Source organism: Mus musculus, chromosome 15 (genome assembly GCF_000001635.26).
Source record: "Mus musculus strain C57BL/6J chromosome 15, GRCm38.p6 C57BL/6J".
NCBI classification, from domain to species: domain Eukaryota; kingdom Metazoa; phylum Chordata; class Mammalia; order Rodentia; family Muridae; genus Mus; species Mus musculus.
The window spans coordinates 8,842,206-8,865,267 of record NC_000081.6 but is presented as its reverse complement, the minus strand read 5'-3'; the positions used below and the strand labels follow the sequence as shown (position 1 = coordinate 8,865,267).

General features: G+C 41.2%; 1 long non-coding RNA gene across 2 annotated transcripts in view; it reads right to left on the bottom strand.

Moving 5' to 3' along the window:
• Nucleotides 1-784: 784 nt before the first annotated feature.
• Gm31340 overlaps nt 785-23,062 on the bottom strand; it is a 153,458-nt gene continuing 131,180 nt past the window's right edge. For both annotated transcript variants that reach the window (XR_383822.2, XR_875029.3), the window contains one exon: nt 785-989. This is a non-coding gene — a long non-coding RNA (predicted gene, 31340). The remainder of the gene's footprint in view (nt 990-23,062) is intronic.

Here is a 23,062-nt window from a genome sequence, read left to right as displayed (position 1 = left end):
AAGCAAAACGTGTTCCAATCGGTTTTTGGATTCCAACCCTAATCGCAGTTCCTGGCCCTCCCATTCCTGGTTCCACTTCTTGGCAGTCTGCCTCCCTCTCCCCTCCTCTCCCCTCCCCTCCCCTCCCCTCCCCTCCCCTCCCCTCCCCTCCTCTCCCCTCCCCTCCTCTCCCCTCCTCTCCTCTCCTCCCCTCCGCTCTCTCTCTCTCTCTCTCTCTCTCTCTCTCTCTCTCTCTCTCTCTCTCTCTCTCTCTCTCTCTCTCTCTCTCTCTCTCCTCCCCTCTCTTTAGTTCTCAGCACCCAGGCTCATAATTGGATTTTGTTTCTTGTGGAGAGCCAGTTCCCTATCAGATACCCTCTGACAAAGTCATCCCTTCAAAGAATGACAACACTGGTGGATGACAATCTGTGGATCCACCAATACTGAAAGAACTCTCCAGTGTCACCAGAGGGGCCTGGGACTCAAACTGGCTGTTTGCTAGACTTTCAGAGTTCAAGTTTCCATAGAGCATTAGGAGTTAAAGAGAGTTTGTTTATTTTGTTTGTTTTGTTTAATTTTTTTCTAACATGGGAAATGCATGTTATTGTCTTGGGCTATTAACATAAGGAACACTGTTGGCTCTGATCCTTTCAATTAACAAATCGTGGCATAGTTTTGTTTCCCTTCTTCTTGCTGGTTTTTTTTTTTTTTTTTGGAACAAAGACCCAGAACGAGACGAAATCGGTATAAGAGTACTTTTAAATGACATTTAGAAAGGTTTTGTTTTTATTTTTCATTTTTAATTGTGTATATCTGCACGTGGGTATGAGCATGAGAGTGGAAGCATCCTCAGAGGCCAGAGGGATTGAGGAGGGATCAACTCTTGTGGAACTGGAGTCACGGGTGCCATGAGCCCACTGGCACAGGCATAGGAGTTGAACGAGGATCTTCTGCAAGAATATGGTGTGGTCTAAACTGCCAAGACATCTCTCCAGCCTCCAAGTTACTTTCTTTAAAAAAAAAAGAAGAAGAAGAAGAAGAAAAGAAAAAGAAAAAGTTATAAATTATACATTTTATGGAAGTCTGACCTCTTCCAGAGATTTTAGGAGAAAAATGACTAGTGCTTGCACAACGCTGTGTGTACTGCTTGGTGCAGGCCTACTGGGTGCTCAGTACGGGCACATGTCTACATCCAGCTAAGTAGTTATGCTTTCAAAGCTCTGGCATTGATCTAGAACTAGTCTGAGCCTTGTCTGCCCCTTCCTGCTCCATACTTGAATCCTTTACGCCTCTCCTGAGATTGCTCCATCTTCTTTAGTAGTTTGGACTAATAACTTCATATTCTCCTGAGCCCCTGAGAATGACTGGTGCAGTCAGTAGCACAGAAGAGTCTGGGCCTATGAGTTGAAAAGTTTCATCACATCTTGATGATGTAGCTTAAGTGAAGCACTAATACTTCTGCTCCTTGGTTTCACCTTCTACATAACTGAGTGTATTCAATGAAGTGGCACCTAAGTTGCTCACAGTTCCAACACACATGCTTTTTTGTTATAATTAAAATTTTCATACAATATGTTGTGATTATATTCCCTCCCTCTCTCTTTAAAAACCAAAACATAACAACCCCCGCGCCCCCCCCCCACACACACACTCACACACAAATTAAAACAAGACAAAAAATAATGTCTGTCTTAGTCAGGGTTTCTATTCCTGCACAAAACATCATGAGCAAGAAGCAAGTTGGGGAGGAAAGGGTTTATTTGGCTTACACTTCCACATTGCTGTTCATCACCAGAAGTCAGGACTGGAACTCAAGCATGTCAGGAACTTGGAGACAAGAGCTAATGAAGAGGCCATGGAGTGCTGCTGCTTACTAGATTTCTTCCCCTGCCTTGCTCAGCTTGCTTTTTTATAGAACCTGGGACCATCAGCCCAGGGAATGGCATCACCCACCATGGGCCCTCCCACCCTTGATTACTAATTGAAAAAAATGCCTCAAAGCTGGATCTCATGGAGGCATTTCCTCCTCCAAGGGAGGCTCTTTTCTCTGTGATAACTCCAGCTTGTGTCAAGTTGACACACAAACCCAACCAGTACAGCGTCCAAACAAAACAAAATGAAACAAAAAGTTCACAAAACAAAGCATGGAGTTCACAGTCCAGCTACTCCTGGGCATAGGGACCGCCTGGAGAGTGGTCACAAAGCTAGTGATGCTTCATTGGTGAAAACTGATTGTATCTTCGACAGCAGGTATCAATCGCAAATAACTGGGTATGGGTGGTAGCCCTTGTCTATTCCCTCCACTCAGTGTGAGGACATCATCTGGCTTGAACTTATATAGTTCTTCTGCATGCTGCCACAGTCCCTGTGTCTCATCCCCACTGTGTTTGGAAGACACTGTTTCCTTAGAGTCATCCACCACCTCTGGCTCTTGCAATCTTCCTGCCTTTTCTTCACATAGATCTCTGAGCACTGAGGGGAGAGCTTTGATAAAGACAGCCCATTTAGGACTCAGTTCTCCAAAGATTCTTAGCTCTTTGCACATCTTCTGGTTGTGAGTCTCCAAATTAATTCCCATATACTACAAGAAGAAGCTTCTCCAATGAGGGTTGAACAAGGCACTGATCTATAGATATAATCCACATCATTAGGAGTCATTTTAATGTATGTTCTTTTAGCAGAGTAATAGTATTAGACACCCCTGCCCCAGGCCCATGACCTGTCTAGTCTCAGGTGCTTGGTCATTTTAGCAGTGTCAGGCGTGAATTCCATCTTGAGTGGGTCTTAAATCCAATTAAAAAGTAGTTGGTTAATCTGATAACGTTTGTGCCACTTCTGTACCAGTACATTCTGCAGGCAGGTTGATATGTAGTCTGTTTCCAACTTGGAGGTGTTGCAGGAAATATTAATAAAAGATCCTGGCGTGTTCTTTGTGCTTGTGCTATCAAACTAAACAGAGAGAAACTTGAAGCAATCCCACTAAAATCAGGGACTAGAAAAGGCTGCCCACTCTCTCCCTATCTATTCAACATAGTACTTGAAGTTCTATCTAGGGCAATTAGACAACAAAAGGAGGTCAAAGGAGTACAAATTGGAAAGGAAGAAGTCAAAATATCACTATTTGCAGATGATGTTATTGTATACTTAAGTGACCCAAAAATTTCTGCCAGAGAACTCCTAAAGCTGATCAACAACTTCAGCAAAATGGCTGGATATAAAATTAACTCAAACAAAGACTTATTTATTATACATAAATACACTGTAGCTGTCTTCAGACACACCAGAAGAGGGCATCAGATCTCATTACAGGTGATTGTGAGCCACCATGTGGTTGCTGGGATTTGAATACAGGACCTTTGGAATAGCAGTCAGTGCTCTTACCCACTGAGCTATCTCGCCAAGCTACTGATTATGTTTCTTATTTTACATATTTTGAACTATCTTTATGTCTCTAGGATGAAGCCAACTTCATCATGGTGGGTAATCTATTTTAGGTGTCCTTGGATTCAGTCTTCAAGTATTTTACAAAGGATTTTTGATTCTGTGTTCATAAGGGATATTATCCTATAATATTTTTCTTTTTTTTTCTAGGTTGGGTCTTTGTGTAGTTTTGTTATTAGAGTAATAGTGGCTTTGTAAAAGGAATAAGAAAATGTTCTTTCAGTTTTTCATTTGTGGAATGATTTGAGGAGTGTTGGGGTTAGCTCTCCTTCCAAAGGTTGGTAGTTCTTTACTGCATTTGTCTGGTTCTGGCCTAGATTTTTGGTTGGGAGATTCATGTGGGTTGCTACTTCATGTGGGGGATATAGACCTGTTTAAATTGCTTATTTGATCTTGACCTAACTTTGTTAAGTTGTATATACCAAGAACATCATCTGTTTCTTTTAGGTTTTCCATTTTGGTGAAGACCTGATTTTTTTTTAAAAGAATGTCTTTATAATTATTGAATTTGGTTGGTGTCTATTATAATGTCTACCTTTCTCATCTCTAATTCTATTAATTTGAATAATCTCTACATCTTTGTTCAGTTTGGCTAAGGGCTTGTCAATCATTTTGATATTCTCACAAAAACAACTTTTCATTTATTAATTTTTGCTATTGTTTTGGTGTTTCTATTTTATTAATTTCAGCCTCAAATTTGACTTTTTCTTCCCATATATTCTTTTGGGGTATTTTCTTCCTTTTTCTAGAGCTTTCAGGTGTGTTATTTAGTTACTAATCCAGTTTTTTGTCTTTATTTAATGTAGGCACTTAGTGCTATGAATTTGCCTCTTATGTGTTCTATAGGTTGGGGTATGTTGTGTTTTCATTTTAATTCAACTATAAAAGTTTTAAATTTCCTTCTAACATTCTGTCAAACTATTTGTCATTCTGTAGGGCATTGTTCAGCTTCCATGAGTTTATAAACTTTCTGTTGTTTCTATAGTTGTTGCTAGCCAGCTTTAATCCATGGTGGTCAGATAGGATGCAGGGTGTTATTTCCATTTTCTTATATTTATTGGGACTTGTTTCATGTCTTCATATGTGGCCAATTTTGAAAAAAGTTCCATGAGCTACTAAAGATAAAACATATTCATTAGTGTTTGGTTAGAATACTCTGTAGAGATCCACTAGGTTCATTTGACTCATGATGCTATAATTCCATTTCACTGTTAAGTGTTTGTCTAAATGACCTACTTATTGGTGTGAGAGAGAGCTATTTACTTTACCCACTATCACTGTATAAGAGTCAATATGTGATTTTAATTGTGTTTAAAAGTGTTTCTTTTCTGAACTTGGAAGGCATTGCTTTTGGTGCATAGATGTTTAGAATTATAATAGCCTCTTGAATTTTTCATCTAATGAGTATTTAGTTTCTTTCCCTAGCTGTTCTCATTAGTCTTGCTTTGAAGTCTATTTTTTCAGATATTAAAATAGCTACATCTGCTTGCTTCTTGGATAGATCTACTTAGAATATCTTTTTCTATTCTTTTACCCTAAGGTAATACCTGCCCTTGATGGCGAGATGTGTTTCTTGGAATCAGAAAAAAAAAAGATTTTGTTTTGTTTTTGTTATTCTGCATCTTGTTATTGGGGAATGGAGAGCATTAATATTGAGTTATTAATGAGCAGTCTTTACTGACCCCTGGTGTTTTATTGGTCAAGCTTTTCAGCCCCCTCTTTTACTTTTCTTGGATTATTTCTTTCCTATGTCTTTTTGGGTACAGTTAACTTTCATGACTGAAGTTTTCCTTCTGATGCCTTCTGTAGAGCTGGATTAGTAGAAAGAAATTATATAATGTTCTTCTTTCCCTGACAATTGATGGTTTTACTGCTGGGTGTAGCCATCTGGGTTGGCATTTGTGGTCTCTCAGTGTTTGTAGAACAGGCCCTTCTAGATTTCAAACTCTCCAATGAAAAGTCAAGTGTTATTCTAATGGGCTTGTCTTTAAAATGCAATTTTTTCCCCATGAAGCTTCTAACATCCTTTCTTTGTTCTGTACAATTAGTGTTTTAATTATTATATATCATAGGGAATTTCTTTTATAGTCTTGTCTATTTGATATTCTGTATGCTCCTTGTACCTTGATAAGTATCTCTTTCTTTTTTTTTAAACTAGGTATTTTCCTCATTTACATTTCCAATGCTATCCCAAAAGTCCCCCATACCCTCTCCCCACCCCCCTACCCACCCACTCCCACTTTTTGGCCCTGGCGTTCCCCTGTACTGGGGCATATAAAGTTTGCAAGTCCAATGGGCCTCTTTTTCCAGTGATGGCCGACTAGGCCATCTTTTGATACATATGCAGCTAGAGTCAAGAGCTCCGGGGTACTGGTTAGTTCATAATGTTGTTCCACCTATAGGGTTGCAGATCCCTTTAGCTCCTTGGGTATTTTCTCTAGCTCCTCCATTGGGAGCCCTGTGATCCATCCAATAGCTGACTGTGAGCATCCACTTATGTATTTGCTAGGTCCCAGCATAGTCTCACTAGAGACAGCTATATCAGGGTCCTATCCGCACAATCTTGCTAGTGTATGCAATGGTGTCAGCGTTTGGAGGCTGATTATGGGATGGATCCCTGGATATGGCAGTCTCTAGATGGTCCATCCTTTTGTCTCAGCTCCAAACTTTGTCTCTGTAACTCCTTCCATGGGGGTTTTGTTCCCAATTCTAAGAAGGGGCAAAGTGTCCACACTTTGGTCTTTGTTCTTCTTGAGTTTCATGTGTTTTGCAAATTGTAAATTATATCTTGGGTATTCTAATTTTCTGGGCTAATATCCACTTATCAGTGAGTACATATCATTTGAGTTCTTTTGTGATTGGGTTACCTCACTCAGGATAATGCCCTCCAGGTCCAACCATTTGCCTAGGAATTTCATAAATTCATTCTTTTTAATAGCTGAGTAGTACTCCGTTGTGTAAATGTACCACATTTTTTGTATCCTTTCCTCTGTTGAGGGGCATCTGGGTTCTTTCCAGCTTCTGGCTATTACAAATAAGGCTGCTATGAACATAGTGGAGCATGTTTCTTTCTTACTAGTTGGGACATCTTCTGGTCTCTTTCTTTAGATTGGGAGAATTTTCTTCTATGACTTTGTTAAAAAATATTTTCTGTGTCTGATTCAGTGTTTTTACTGCTTCTATCCTTAATATTTGCAGGTTTGATCTTTTCATGGTATCCCAGATGTCCTGGATGTCTTGTGTCTGGAATTTTTATATTTAACATTTTCTATGATTGAACTATCCATTTACTTTGCTTTCAAGACCTGAAATCTCTCTTCCACATCTCATAATCTGTTGCTGAAGCTTACCTCTGAGGTTTTTGTTTGATGTCCTACATTTTTCCTTTCCAGTTTTATCTCAGTTTGGGTTGTCTTTCATGATTCTGTTTCTTTGTTAAATTCTACTTCCATGTCTTGAAATGTTTTCCTAATCTCATCCAACCATTTGTTTGTGTTTTATGGTCATTTTAAATCATTTATTCATATCCTCTTTAATGTCCTTGCACATAATCATAATTCCTATTTTGAAGTCCTCGTTTTGTGTTTTTGCTAAACTGCTTTTCTCAGGACCCATTGCAATAGAATTGTAGGCTTCTGAAGGAGGTGTATTGTTTTGGCTATTCAGTGCCTGGGAAAGGAAGATGGAGAGGTGAGAGAAGAGAGGGGAGGGTAGAGACAGAGCTAGAGCTGAAGTTGTGGTGTTTACAGTGTTTCTTGATGTAGATATCTGGTCTGGTCTTATTGGCTGGATGGTCTACTGTTTGGTTGGTGTTGCCCACTATGGATCCTAAGCAATTGTAGGGGTGGTGGTGTCCCTAGTAGAAAATGTTTATGTGCATTGATGGGTGGCACAAAAAGTGGATATAGACTAGAAAAGACTAAGAAGGACTGAAGGAAAGATCTAGTGGGACCCTGGGCAAGCACTAAATGGTGGAGTCCTCAGGGGATGGAGATAAAGTGGGAGAAAAGGTTCTCACAGACAGGCTGCAGTGAACTAAGAGTAAATCTGGAGAATATATACATGCTTTGCAAGAGATTCCACACATTACAATTCAACTCCTCTGAAGCATATAACAGTGCTATTCTTTAAACTTCTCAGCTCTTCAGATTTAAACACAAGCACCGTTTCCTCCAGGTTACTAGACTAAAATAAAGCATCTCAGTTAATGGTAGAGAGTACACAGAAAAGCAGATGCTGGAGTCAGTGGGATGATGCTGCAGACACTCCATACATCCCCTACTACTTGTGTGCCTACCAATCTGACTTCCAACTGCTAATACTCCCCCTTGCCTAAAGGGTTTGGGGGCCCCCGGAGCCCACTCTACTTGCAAATATGGCACTCAGTATTGTCATCCTTTACCAAAGTCTACTGCAAACTGATGATGGATAAGCTCCCACGTACTCTGGCCTCTTACCTTCTGATAGGGGAAAGCTGAAGTGCTCCTCCTCATGCCAGAACTATGTCCCCATTGCCACCAGTGGGACTGCTACGTAGGCACTTCCTGTGGGTCATGGTCACTAACCAGTCCACTTCCTTGTTTTCTTAATGGTATTTCCTAGTATCATTTATCCAACTATTTTCCCTCAGAACTCAAAGGATGCTTCTGGGGGCAAGGAAGGCCAAACCAAGATGAATAGTTCTGCTTCTTAAAAGAGAAAGCCTTGTTCTAGTGTTTCATAGGAGTTCAATCAATAGCTTGTTTATTCCTTCAAAAACACATGCTGTGCTCCCACAGGAACAGGCACTGAGCTATGTCTGGAAAAACTAAGTCCGTGTGTGTGTTCTGGAAGCACCTACCTGTGAATTCTCTAGGGTGAGTAGAGCTGACTATATGAGGCAAAGCATACGGGACTACTGTGTTGCCAACCTCTGTTAGACACAGCCAGGTCCGAATGCGGCAGTTGAGTATCCACGGATAAAAGGCCTAGCTCTGGGAAGCTTTCTTGTCTGACACCCACTATTTTTCCCCCAGCTCCAACAGCACAAAAGTCTCTTTATGATAAGAAGCATCAGAGGGTAGTGCTGGCAAATTCTGCTCGGCTAAATGAAAAGCTGGAACAAAGAGCCAGGCTGCAACCTTTGTATTTTCCCAGGTGTCTGTTCCCATCAGAGGCACTTCCACCATCTGACCTGCCTGGGGAGGGGGCGGAGGGGGGGTGAAGGAGGGGTTCATCCAGGCCTTTGAAGCCTGCAACCCTCTGGTCATTAATCTGTCCCAGCAGCCTGGGAGGGGATGTTGCTACAAGGGTGGGCATTTTGCACATCTCAGAGAGCACCGTACCTCTGAGTATCAGCGTTCAGCGGAATTCCTCACGGTTCTGCTCCCATCTGTCTGCCTGCTTACATGTCCACTTGACTGCCTCTAACACTTTCATAGACCCTCACTCCTCTCCCCTCCCACAATAAACCTCTTACATCAGGTGTGTTGCATGGTGTAATTTCCCCGGGGGGTGGAGGGACACCTTGTCATAGGTCCATCAAAGTTACACCCCCTGGCCAAATTATATTTCATAGAGGAGCAGAGGGAAGCATGCATAGCGCACAGCACCATCGTGACTCCCAAGGAGAACCCACAAATTTTTTAAAATAAATCACAATGTAAGTAACAGGACAGAGGAGTTGAAGAATAAATTAAAGCAGATGAATTAATGGTGTGCCTAGAACCAGTCATCTGCTTGTCACTTTCCAGGAGGCCCCCAAGGTGGAAAGATTCTTGTATCATGTTGTGTGTGGCAAGAGGGACCCCAACTCCCCTTTCTGCTATCCCTGGATGCCAACAGAGGTCCCATTTGTACTATTTACATGGGAACTTGCCCAATTCTAGAATTTCCTTATTCTGACCCAAACCAAAACAATTAATTTCAGTCGATATGGATTACCAGTCTAATGAAATGAGTTAAACGTTAATGACATATTGCATTCAGATCAAATAATAAAGATGGTCACTTGAGCACATTTTCAAAATTCCCTATATGGTAAAGGGAACCTAATATAGTGGAGGGGACCTAGTTGAATTTTTAAAAGATGTTTTTGTTTTGTTTTGTTATGGGTTAGGGTTTTTTTGTCTGCATTTATGCATCAAATGCATGCAGTACCCACAGGAGACAGAAGGGGTCATCAGATCCCCTGGAATTGAAGTTACAAGTGGTTTCAGGCACAATACGGGTGCTGGAAATCAAACCTGGGCACCCTGGGTCCTTTTAACTGTTAAGCCATCTCTCCTGCCCTTAACTAAACTTTTGTCTGCTTCTGAGTGCACATTAACTCCAGCTCCAGTGAGGAAAATCAACCCGTCCTGAAACAATCCCCCCTCTGCTCTGATATCACATCTATGTATCGATGCATATATGGCCTGTATCTAATTTTTAGATTTATATTCTGAATGATCAAACTATGGTGTTTTCCTTCTCAGTTCAGCTTTTCTCAGTTAACAAGGTGAACTCTACTTCCAACCTTTTCCCTACAGATGATATTTCATTTTCTCTTTTAACGTTAGCATATAAGGTAAGGGGATTTGATATGGCCCCCATGCCTCTGTGCTGTGTTCTCGTTTGTCTGAGTAAGGTTCCCTCATTTCTTGGGCTCTAGGGGGAGTTGGAAGAAGAGGACTGAGGGGTGGTTATGATCAAGGTATATTGTATACGATGTGACATTTTCAAAGATTAAATAGAAATGTTTTACTGTCATAATTTTAACCAACATCCAAAAAACCACCTTTTTCCAAGTATTAGACTTTGTGGGTTATGTGTTTTTTGTTTTTTGTTTTTAAATCCCTTCAGTGTGTACCATTTGGCCAAATATGGAGAACAACAGGTTGCATGATCTCTGTAAATTAATCGTTCTTGTTTTTAATTCTTGCCATAATATGGCATCGATCTCCTTAATCCCGAATGATGGAGAAAAGTTTGCATGATTATTCATTTTACTGTAATCAATCCCATGTAAAGTCTAAGGCTTGCTGTCTTCTGCTAACATGAATACATCTTTTTAAGTTGGAGTATTTTTGTACCTTGTGCCTCATGTGCTCTCTCCCTAGCTAGGATTCCACTGCTCCTTCAACCAATCATGGCCACCTTGAGACATAGGCAGGGCGAGGAGCAGGCAGAGGCAAAGTTGCCTTCGCAGCCTCTTATTGAAAGGCTGAGCTCTACAAGCTGCGGGTCAGCTGACCACCCTGCCTTTCAGGCACACATGACAGGCTTCCTGAGGAGAAATGGAAGGGAATTTTCAGGCACATTAACTTTCAGCCTCTGGACTCAGGATGAGGCATGGCTCGATGGGCTGGTATCAAGTTTGTCTTTAATGACTCTTATCCAACATTCCTATCTTATTACAAGCAGCTGCAGGAGAACCCACAATCCCAAATGTGCCTTCAAGAGCACGGGAGGATTAAATAGTGCATGAACGATTTCCTCACAGGTCTGTCAGCCTTAAATTTTGGAACACACCGAATCTGACTCAGAGCCTCAGGGGTGGCAGGAACAGTGAGCGATGTTTCTGACTTTCTGCATATAATTTTTTTAACAGAAAATCCATTTCAGGAATAATGACTTTTATTTTCTTCTCTACGTATTTTACGAACTAGAGCTGCACTGCTTGAAACGGAAGCCACTGGTCACATGCAGCTATTGAATAGTTAAAGTTATAAAAGCTATAAAGTAGTTAAAATTGGCTAGTTTGAATAGAAAGGGGAAGCATGTGTAAAATAATGCACCAAATCTTGAAGACTGAATATGGAAAAAAAAAAGACTAAAATTGTTCAGTGATATTTTAACTTATTGTAAATTGAGGTAGTGCTATTTTTCATCTATGGGGCTTCCAGAAAATATACCATTAAGCTAAATTCCATCTGATCCTTTTGGCTTTTTAACTTAGCTACCACAAAGCTTAAAACTGTATATATATGATTCACACAAATGGTTTACATTATTTACAATACTTATTTCTTGTTAATGTTAAAAAGAGTGTCTCTCTCTCAAGAACTAGAAACTCTTTAAGAATTTACCCACGTGCACTCTAAGAAAGACCCACAGAATCATGGATACTTATAGAAGACATGAGACTCCTGAGTGAAAGGCACTGGAACCGTTGTCACTCACAGATGCAGCGGTTGCAGGATGTTCACACCAATGCATAAGCCCCAAAACCCAGTGGGCTTGAGGACACATGTATGGTATGGGTACCAAATGGGAGTAGGGTTCCAAACTTAGAGAAATTGATTCTTCTATCAGTGCAGTAAGCACACTTTCCTACTCTCCTGTCGCTGTCTTAAACACTGTTAGGAACTAAGCAACCCTCAGGACATACTCAGGATAGCCAGTGCGTGGTTTACATATGTGCAAGGATGTGAGAGGCCCCACAGAACTGTTTCCTGGAACTCTCTCCATGCCGCCTTAGCCCATACATTTCTTTCCAACATATTATTTTCTGAAAAATATATATTGTTCAAAAGTGAACATTCACACCTCACTCACTGATTCTGAAAGCAACTCATGGCTCCTTTATTGAATCAAGGACCACAATGTCGCTCAAGCCTGCTTCCCTCCTGTTGAACAAATTTTCTGGAAATCACTACAACCAAATTTTACTTACTGTGCCTTTGGTACTGTTGATTCAAAGCAAGACAGAAGTCAGAAAACACAATTAAAAGGGAGATTTCTCTGACATGGATGTTTATGAAACACTGGAAGCCCGGGACCTTTACAGGTGCTTATCTGGATGGTGATGGTAGATCTGCTTCAAGCCCTGACTCCAGACTTGCAGTTCCCATGACAGCATACAGGTCTAAACAGGCTCTGCCTTGCACCCTCGAACTTTATCCCTTCAAAGCATTTTACAAACACCAAGTAATTGATCTTAAGAAGACAGTGGTGAGCTTGATCATTAAGTACTATTATCCAGGTTTGACTGGTGTCAATCACTCGCCCAAGGCTTCATCAATCAAGAGTTGAAAGGGAGAAATGGATTCAGAGAAGCAAACTTCCGCTCTACATTAACGTCCTTGGATCAAGTCTGCCTTTGCATTCAAAAGCATTTTGTCCTGCCGTGTTATATACACTCAATAAGATCTCTCTGTGTGATGCTGTATTCTTCTGTTCCGTGCTTATAGACAATTTGTTTTAATTCTTTTAAAGTCATCACTCCAGTCCTCCATTTGCCCCTGAGGGGATGGATTCTAGGATAACTGCAGTCATCAAGATCTGCTGATGCATAATATTCTTGTAACTTCAATATGCCTCCTGTATACTTAAATCATCTTTAAATTACTTATCATGCCTAATGTGGTGCCAATGCTTTATAAACAGTTATTCAATGATGTTGTTTGGAATAAAGACAAGAAAAAAAAATGTACATGGTCAATGTAATGCAATTATCCGCCTTAGAATACTTTTCATAGGATCTTCGCCTGCAGAACCCACTGGTGCGGGATTTATTCCTCATTTCTTTCCCTCATTTAAATTGGTAACAGATGCATAGATGAAAAAAAAGGAGATGGCTTTTCAGAAAGAAAAAATTAGCTATGCTCTATTTTGTTTTCTTTCACAGGTCACTTATTTCTCCTCCTCTGTTAATCTCTTGTGAATGTTTCCATAGACAAGCCATGTGCTTATAGAAACGTCCCTGAAATTATGCAAATGTTGTATAAGCTGTACATGTGTTTTACTCACTCTCTAAACCTTAAAGATTATTCCACATCAGTAGTGCCTCACCCTTTTAACTGCATTGTATTCTGTTCAGTCAGGGTTGGAAGGTATATAGGTTGTCTTCACCTCTGCCTATTATAAGCATGGCCTATTTAGACAACACTTACCCACCATTGCTTTATGTCAGGATATCCCCAGGGGACATCATCCCTGTGCTTATGGAACTTCTTTAAATATGAAATTTTCCTCGCAACCTCATTTGTTGGTAATCAGTCTCAATCCGGCATCACTATTTGGAGACATTGTAGAAAGTTCAGGAAATATTTGGGGACATACATGAAGGTTCTGCCTGATTTCCTGTCTGGTCCTTGCCTGTTCTGCTTCCTAAATGCCATGAAGTGAATTGCCTCTGCCACATATTCCTCCACCATCCCTGATGCAGAATTGGGGGAGGGGGAGTATGAGCTATGAACTGAACCCCCTGAAACTGTGAGTCAAAATTTTAAACCTTTCTTTACATTGTTCTCTCAGAATGTACCACAGCACCACAAGAGTAAAGCATAAGAGAGTTCTGAAACCTGAAGAAGAGGGAGAGACAGAGTCAATAAACCAGATGTCCAGAGCGTTCCAGAAGCGAGAATCTATGGAATATCAACCAACCAATCAGCTTTCAGCTTCCAGTGGTGTCATCAGGTTACAGCTAAAGGGTAGAGTGAGCTAACAACCATCACGAGGTCACTCCTGAAGATCTGAAGCGATGTTGCTACTGAATCTGTGGGTGTTGATGGACCAAGCAAAAGTGAAGCTCCAGCCAAGAACATGCAAGGAAGCAATGGAGTCTCTGCAGTGTTCTGGCAAAGGCAGGCAGCTTTCGGGAAGGCATGCCTGTGGTCCTTCTGCCAATCTACCACAAAGGGATGACATGTCAGAGTGGTTCCATTGAGACTTCATTCCTGTTTGATGACCATAACCTTCTTTCATTCTCTTTAAGAACCACAGGCAAACCATTCAGAGTCTGCCAGCTGTTACATAATATTAAGCCTCTGTTGCCTTTGTTTTACTTATAAGTCATCAAATCCATGTTGAACTTATGCCTTCTGATCAAAGACCATCCAGTGTATGAGATCACAAGCCATAATCCTCCCAGATAGTTGACTTTTTTTTTTATGGTTTTTTTGAGACAGGGTTTCTCTGTATAGCCCTGACTGTCCTGGAACTCACTTTGTAGACCAGGCTGGCCTCTAACTCAGAAATCCGCCTGCCTCTGCCTCCCGAGTGCTGAGATTAAAGGAGTGTGCCACCACGCCCAGCAATAGTTGACAATTTTAAAAGCAAAAATAGCCCATAGACAGGAGATATAACTTTAGTCCATAACTCTAATAAGCACTGTCATCAGAAGTAACTACTAGGGCTAGGTATATCTCAGTGATAGAGCACATGGTTAGCATTCACAAAGTCTTGTCTTTAATCAATTCCCAGAAAAAGTTAAAAAAAAAAAAAACCCAAGCCTATTTATCATAGAGCATGAATACTTCCAAAAAGTTAAATTGTATAGCTGTACAGCGGCACAGACTTGAAACGTGTCAAGTCTCCCCATGGCTTTTATACTGTAATTCAATTCAGTAAATCCAACAAATAACTCTCGAGTACCTGTTATGGATAAGCACCTGTAGCAAAGCTAAGAAATAAATAATAAATAAATGGCAAATTCTCTTCCTCTTATAGAGACCCTCTATAAGAATCTTACAGGACAGTTGAAAGGGGAATGACTTCCATAGTACACAGAAGACAACTGTTTTATTTTGGATCCTGCCAGAGTGGGTGCTAAACAAAGGTTCAGGAGCAAGCAACGGGCCATGAAGTAGGCGCTGATGAAGTCAGACAATGGCTGGAAATGAGCAGATGAAGGTGTTGTCAAGGCAGGTGCCACTGTGGTCACCAAGCCCATTACCACTGTGGAGTTGCATTCCACACGCTCAGGGATGTCTCGTCTGAAGGGCAAAGAGGTACTTGTGTACTTTATTTTCATTGGCCAACGGCTGTCAATGGCTTGTGTTAGCTGCCTCGTATTTTCCACTTGCTGTTCCAGGAAATGAAACTGTGTTTACAGTAGCTAGAAGCTGTGAACTGGAATACAGGCAAGGAGATCTGGGAGATATACAAATCAGGTCTGATGCTATTATAATAACTCAGCAGAGATGCTCATAAAATATATTAGAGAGAGAGAGAGAGAAAGTCTTTACCCTTGTCACAGGTTTATAGAAGCTCTCCTAGTTCAGGGCTTTTGAACTAGACCCAAGAATAATGAACATCTATCATATTTATTTGGCATTTCAGATATTTGATACCCTTCTTGTTTACAGGGACTGTAAGTCTGCGTCTCCTCGAGATGAAAGGCAAAAGCCTGGCTCTCCAGCCTTCCAAACACCTGCTGAGTAGACCGTTGACGTAGCTTTTGCCTGACAGATCTGCTTTTGCAAAGATTGACTTGCAATGAGGCCTATGAGGTAATCAGACATCAATTAGCTTAGCCCTGGAGAGAGTGCCACCTACCTTCCAGTACAAACACAGCAACAAGGAAGAGTCTAGTGTCTCCTAGTGTTAGAGATGGGAAGTATGCGGTCTGTGTGCAGGAAGTGCTGTGTGACATAGATCAGAACCTTGTCATGGCTTCAAGTCACAAAACCAGCATCTGCATAAATTACTTGTCTGCAAAAGCAAATGAGCATAGTTTGTGTGTTTGTGTGTGTGTTTCTTCAAGGAACCTTGGTAGCATGGGAAAAGGAAAAAGAAAGAAGTGAGAATGGAGATAGTTATATATATAGTCAGACAGTTACAGCAACGAGTTCTCAGGACCCTCATTAGCACAAGGATGGATAGGCAGGAAGAAACTGAAAACCCAAAGTACTCTCAGGAATATTTGCAGGCAGATGTGGCTGAGGAAGAAGGGAATTCTTAATGAAGTGTTGGATAGAACACTCCAGTTCCTGGTAGAGAGGAAGACAGTAATTCAACTGAAAGCACTCTTTGAGAACCTGAGGCTTGTGTCAGAGTTGGCTGCTAGTTGTAATAAAGAGAAAGTGGTAGCAGAGGGTCTTGCAGTTTCACTGTGGGGTGGGACTGATGAACAAACAGGACAATGAGGAGCAGAAGGCAGAAAGAAGGTCAGAGCAACCTCTTGTGAAAGGATGGAGTTTCATGACATCTAAAATCTGATTGAATTTGTGCCCATGGAAAGTCTGCGACTGCTTGGGTACTAGTTGCTCCTTTGATTGCTGCAACAAAAATATGTAACAAAAGCAACTTAAGAAAGGAAGGGCTTATTTGGCTTACAGTTCCAGGAAGTACAGTCCACCAAGAAGGGGAGACATAGCACACAAACAGGAAACAGCTCCTTACAATGTATCTGGGCTCAGGATTCAGACAACAAAGGATGCTGGTGTTCAGCTCCTCTTCTCTTTATTCAGTTTAGGAACCCAGCCTGTAAGTTCAGACCACTCACATTTGGTATGGGAAGCCACCATACCCTAATCTAGAAAATCTTTCACAGATTTGTTTGCATAATGACTCAAAATCGACTAAGTGGTAGCCAACAGTAACCACTACATCTTATATATTTATTGAACAATCTCCTTACCTTTGACAACAGAAATAACAAAGCTTACTTGTCTTGTTCTTATCTACTTCCAACAGCTAGGGACAAACCTACTGTGAACAGATTAATCATTACAAAGACCATGACAAGGTAATAAAAGGAAAGGTAGGTTTTTATGTTATTTGGACAAAATGTAAAGGTAGGCAAAATGTATCTAGAGTAATAATTAGATAGACACGAAAATATTGAGTCTGGATCACAAAGTGACCCTGGTCTATTTCTGTAGTAACAACAGAGTTAGGATATTTGTAGACGCAAGTGCTGTACCTGAGCTAGAAATGTCCACTCCCTGTGTCATAGTGACTTGGTTCCTTGAGACAACATTACAATGCTGTAGTTTTAGCCAATATCATTCCAGAAAAGTTTCTTGGTCAGTTGGGCCATAGATATTACTCACAGAGGGCTATCTGGACTCTGAAGAGTTGAAATTTGTCCTTAGGAGAAACAATGTTTCCAGATAACTTCACAATTAGTGCCATCTGCATCTTCCCTACAATCAACTGAAAAGCAAAGAAACTTCTTTTTAACCTAAGTTTATTTTTTACCAAGTCTCTCCTTTGACCAAGAAATGATAAGATCAGCCTACTTGACATTATTCCATGAAGCTCAGATCTTCAGCAATGCTCAAGTTCTTCTGAGTAGGAAGATGAAGAGGAAGCCAGCCTTTTATGTGTTGTCATGGTTAGGATGAGCTACTAAACACTTGATTTGATAAAGGCTCTGCACTACCATGTAACACTTTGCTAACCACATCTTTGAACAGTGTGATATATCAATAGGAAAATAAAGCGCACACCTTTAATCCCAGCACTCGGGAGGCAGAGGCAGGCGGATTTCTGAGTTCAAGGCCAGCCTGGTCTACAGAGTGAGTTCCAGGACAGCCAGGGCTACACAGAGAAACCCTGTCTTGAAAAACAAAAACAAAAACAAAAAAAAGAAAAGAAAAGAAAAAAAAGAAATGGTTACTTCAAGTACATAGAATACTTGACCTAGACATCATGAACGATGTGTAAACAGGCCTTATAAATAATCAATAAACAAGTATGATCATACAAGCTATACATTCTGGGCTGGTAAGATGGCTCAGCAGTTAAGAGCACTGACTACTCTCCCGAAGTTCATGATTCAAATCCCAGAAACCACATGTTGGCTCACAACCATCTGTAATGAGAAACAAACAAACAAACAAACAATCAAAAAAAAAAAACCCTACAGACAGGAGTGAGCAGAGGTGGAGGCAGATTGAGAGGGGGGCCAGATCAAGAAAGGGGCTGGAGTAAGAGGGGAGGGGACGAAGTGAGGGGGGGAGAGCAAATGGGGCCCAGAGCGAGTGGGTGGAGCAAGAGGGAGAAAAGAAAGGAGGCGGGGAAAAAAAAAAACCAAGCTATATGTTCTGTGAATATCAATAGGAAGCTGTATGTTGACTATTTACTTTCAAGTATAATTAAGTGTCCTGTACATAACTTGGAATGAAATTTCTTTGTGCACTTCACATTTTGAAATCTCAAGAGACTAAAACAGTGAGAATAAAAGAGAGAGAGACAGAGAGAGAAAGACAGAGAGAGACAGAGGGAGTGAGAGAAAGAGACAGAGAGAGACAGAGAGAGAGTGAGAGAGAGAGACAGAGAGACAGAGAGAGAGAGAAAGTGAGAGAGAGAGTGAGAGAGAGAGACAGAGAGACAGAGAGAGTGAGAGAGAGAGACAGAGAGAGACAGAGAGAGAGAGAGAGACAGAGAGAGAGAGAGAGAGAGAGAGCAGGACATTGTATTTACTCGTGGGCCTCTAAGGAAGAGCTAGCTAAGAGGAGAGGGGAGTGCTCTTAAATATTTGAAGCTTCCCCAAATGCTGAATCAGGAAACTGTAGTCAGCCCTGGAGCACCACCGTTCCATGGGGGGGGGGGGGGGGGAGGGACGGACGGGGACCTTGCAGTCTGAAAGAGGCCTCGTTTTGAAGTGCTAGGATCTGAAACAGAGAAGTATATTTTCCTCTGCTAGTATTCTTTATAACCTACTGAAGAGTTGAAGTTCTTTAACACTATCAAATACGCTTTTGATTGTATTTACTTACTGATCCAAGGAGTGTGCACGTGGCAGGGGCCGGATGTGCCACAGCACTCAAGTGTCAGTCAGAGGACAAGCTGGCAGAGTCGGTTCTTCCTTCCACCCACAGACTGAAATCAAGCTTGGTTGTCAAGCATGGCAGCAAATCCCTTTACTGGCTGAGCCATCTCAGGAGTCCTGGTTCTGAGATATCTTGTAACCCTCACCCCCTTCTTTACCCAGAGAGGATGCTAGTGTCCACCACAGATCAGCCTTCTCTCTCATCCTACACACCCAGAGCCTAAGTACCCTGAAGTTGAACTCACAGCGGTACCAGATGATCACTTAAGCAGTTTGCTGCTGTTTGCTCTGCCCCAGGAGGTCCTCCCACTGCTAGTCAGCACAACGAAGACCTGACTGCACAGGCCTCTTCTGACCTCCAGTCACCCACACCATTGTGGCCCATGGAGTCGCAACTGGAGGCCACCTAAATATAGATGCCTCTTTCTAAACTACTCTCCTTGTGGTGATGATGAGCCTTGGGCAAGTCTACAAATGAAGATGCATGAACCCTCTTGTCGTTTGAACCAGTTGTATGAGGTTTTAGGATTTAATTCAACCTGTTTGAGTTTCATGGTTGATGAGAATAATTTTCTTCTGGTTGATGAGAATAATTTTCTCCCTCGGTTTAGGTATTTTTTTAAAGAGCTTGCTACTTCTTAAAACGATTAAACCTGAAAAGGAATTTTAAAAAGCTTACAATGCCAAGTGCCAGCAGGGAGGCAGACAGGAGGATACCCGAGGCTGTACAAGATCACACAGCTCCCTTGGAAAGTGCTCAGGCCGTTCTCACAAAGTTAAACATGTGCTTCTCTTAACACCCAGTGATCTGCTCCTGATCTTTAGCCAAGAGAAATGAAAGCATTTTTCTACATAAGGACCCGAGCAAATGTGCTTACAGAAGCTCCATTCATAATCAGCAGAAACTGGAAAGAATGCAAATGTCCATCAGTGGAACAATGGATAGCCAAAACAGAGAAATAAAAAATATTTATAATATATTATATATGTAACATATTATATATGTAATATATGTATTATACAATATATAATGTATGTATTATGCTATGTATGTATGTAATATATGTGTGTAATAATATGTATAATTTAATAATACTGGAATAGAAAGGAATGACCAGTTGATACTTGGGATAACACAGGTGACTCTTAGAAGGATCATGCTAAGTTCAAGATGTCAAGCAAAAAAGATCTCCTCTGCCACCTGCTTCTGCTGCTGTGATGTGTTGCCCAGGGCATGGGGCCAAGCAACCATGTACCTTTTGAAGCCATGAACCAAAATGAACTGCCCCACCACTTTAAGTTACTCTCTCTGGTATTTTAATCAAAGGTATACACGGACAACTAATAGGGCCAATGCCTTGTTGCACCTGTATCTCAATTTAAATGGCCTTTCTTTCAGGCAGCCTTCTTTGCCAGCCACTTCACATGTCATAGCAAACACTCAAACTCTGTAGTCTTTGTCTTGGCTCCTCCTCTTCTCTCAGAAACTCTGGCCTCAACATCTGAATATTTCCTGATTTTTCTTATTTATTTATTTATTTATTTATTTATTTATTTATTTATTTTGCCTAGTACACTAGTGTCATCTCTATGGTCTTGTTCTGTTTTATTTTCTCTGATTTCTTCAACATGTTTAATATGATTGATATAACATGAAGAACAGGGCTTAGTAATCACCTTATTAGCATAACATGGAGAACAGGGCTTAGTAATCACCTCATTAGCATAACATGAAGAACAGGACTTAGTAAATACCTCATTAGCACTGGGGGTTTAGTTTGCCAAGATGTGTTAGCCTGGATTTGATCCTCAGGACCACAGAAAAATTATATGGCATTAATAATCCATCCAGAAGTGTGGCAACTTGGCAGATACATACTTTTTTTGAAAGGAAGGAGGTAAATTTTTAGAAATTTACTTATTTTTATTTTATGTTTATATTTTACCACAACAGATGCACATGTACCTTGTGATAGCCTGGTGCTGAAAAGCCAGAGGAAGACATCAGATCTCCTAGCTCTGGAGACATGATCGTGAGCCACCACAGAGATATTGAGACTGACCCCAGGTCCTCTGCAAGAACAGAAAGTACTTTCAACAGCTGAGCCATCTCTTCATCCCCCAGAGGATACACTCTTGACAAGATGGAAACACTGTAACTATTTTCCCTTCTTCAGATAAGCTTGCATAGAACCTTACTAAATGCCCTAGCAAAATAAACAACGTGCATCCATGAATTGCATGGTAAATATGTTTAAAAGGTACAGATCATGGCCCCTAAATAGAACACTAACAATGCTGTATTAATGTTAGGAGCGTGCCAGCACAGAATTCAATAGGAACTAGCATTTAAAAATTAACCCAACATGCCATGTATGTTTTGTGTTAGTATTAAGCCAATTGACAGATTAAATTAAACCCCAGAAGTGATAGCACTCGCTTATATTTTATTCTCTAGAACTCAAGAAGAATATGAATAGATAGCCAGGAGGGAAAGTGTTCCCTATTTCAGTAAGTAGGGCCAATTAATAAAGGCCATCTTTTATTTTTAAGCTATACGATGCTGTAGAACATTCATCGGACTGATACATATGAGTCAGAACCACAGAATATTCACCCTGGTTTTGAACAAACCTTAAGATTTCCTGCAACTAGGGTTCCTTGGTAGTTTGGGTAATGCTATGAAGGAGTCTTACTGCAACCAGCCTTTAAAGATACACCCAGCCCAAATCCTTGGTAATAAAGAAAGGACTACAAGTCTGAATGGAAAATCAATAGGCCACATATGAGTTTGTCTGGCCAACTTTGCTTTTTCTCCAAGACATCTCACCTGAACATGCCAGTCCTCCACACAGTCTTTGTAATGGAAGTAGAATTCCCAGACATTTGAAACAATGGGTACAAAGGGATCAGATAAGCATTTCTGGGTGGTGGAGACCCAGAGAGAGGGGGGTGGGATTCCGGCTGGAGCTCCTGGTAGGTTTCAATTTTACTTGTTCTGCATTGGAAAGAGTCCAGAGATGTCTACTCTAACCATCTTTTTTGATTGATTTCAAGACTGAAGCTGCCATTCACTTGTCCAGTCATACATTTTAAATTTGTACTTGTTTATTTATTTTTGTGTCTATGGATGTATTGCCTGCATGAATGTCTTATGTACTGTGTGCATGCTTGGTGCTTATGGAAGCCAGAAGAAGGAATTGGATCTCCTGGAACTGGGCTCACAGAAGGTTCTGAACATTGTGTGGGTGCTCATTATCAAAACCAGGTCCTCAGGAAGAGTAACCAGTGACGGTAGCTGCCGAATCATCCTTCCAGCCATTCACTCATTTTTAGAAATATGGATGGAGGCCTGAGGTGCACCAGGGTTTATTCTCAGTACTAAGGGTCATTAGTTACCCAGACAGAATCTCTGGTCTCCTGGAGCTTACAGTCAAGTGGGAAAGACAAACAATGATGGAAGTAAGCGCGTAATTCCTTCACAGTGCTGTATAAAACTGTAATTCCTTCACAGTGCTGTATAAAACTGTAAATGAGGGGCTGGAGAGATGGCTCAGCAGTTAAGAGCACTGGCTGCTCTTCCAGAAGTCCTGAGTTCAATTCCCAGCAACCACACAGTGGCTCACAACCATCTGTAATGGGATCTGATACCCAGTCCTGCTCTGTCTAAAGACACAGTGTACTCATATACATAAAAATAAAATAAAATACAGTTTTTAAAAAATGCATATCAGGAAGTGTTGGGGCCAGCCTGTGGCTCTCATGACTGGGTTCGAGCCTGGGAGGCATCTTGGAGCTGAAAAAGAAGAGGGAATCTAGGTGGGTAGAGAAATAGTGGAACCAAAACAGGATTCTGACCAAGGCTCAAATCTTTAATAATAATCTGCGCTTTATAAAGAGGGAAGCCCATCCCCAGTCACACCAAGTTTCCTGTGAAGTCATCAGAACAGCCTTTTAGCAGAAATTCGCCAAATTCACAGTTTGGTGTTAACTCCGGAAAATCTTGGAGAGCCGGTTCAGCCTCAGGCAGGCGGCAGGCAGTGTTACATCAAAGGAGAGGGATGAGAAGCAGCACAGCGGCTGGCTCCGCCTCAGTGGTGGACGGTCTAAACCAGCCTGTCTAGGCTGAAGGAGATTACCAGGAAGGAAAGCTCAGGAGCTTCCAAAAGAGTAACATTG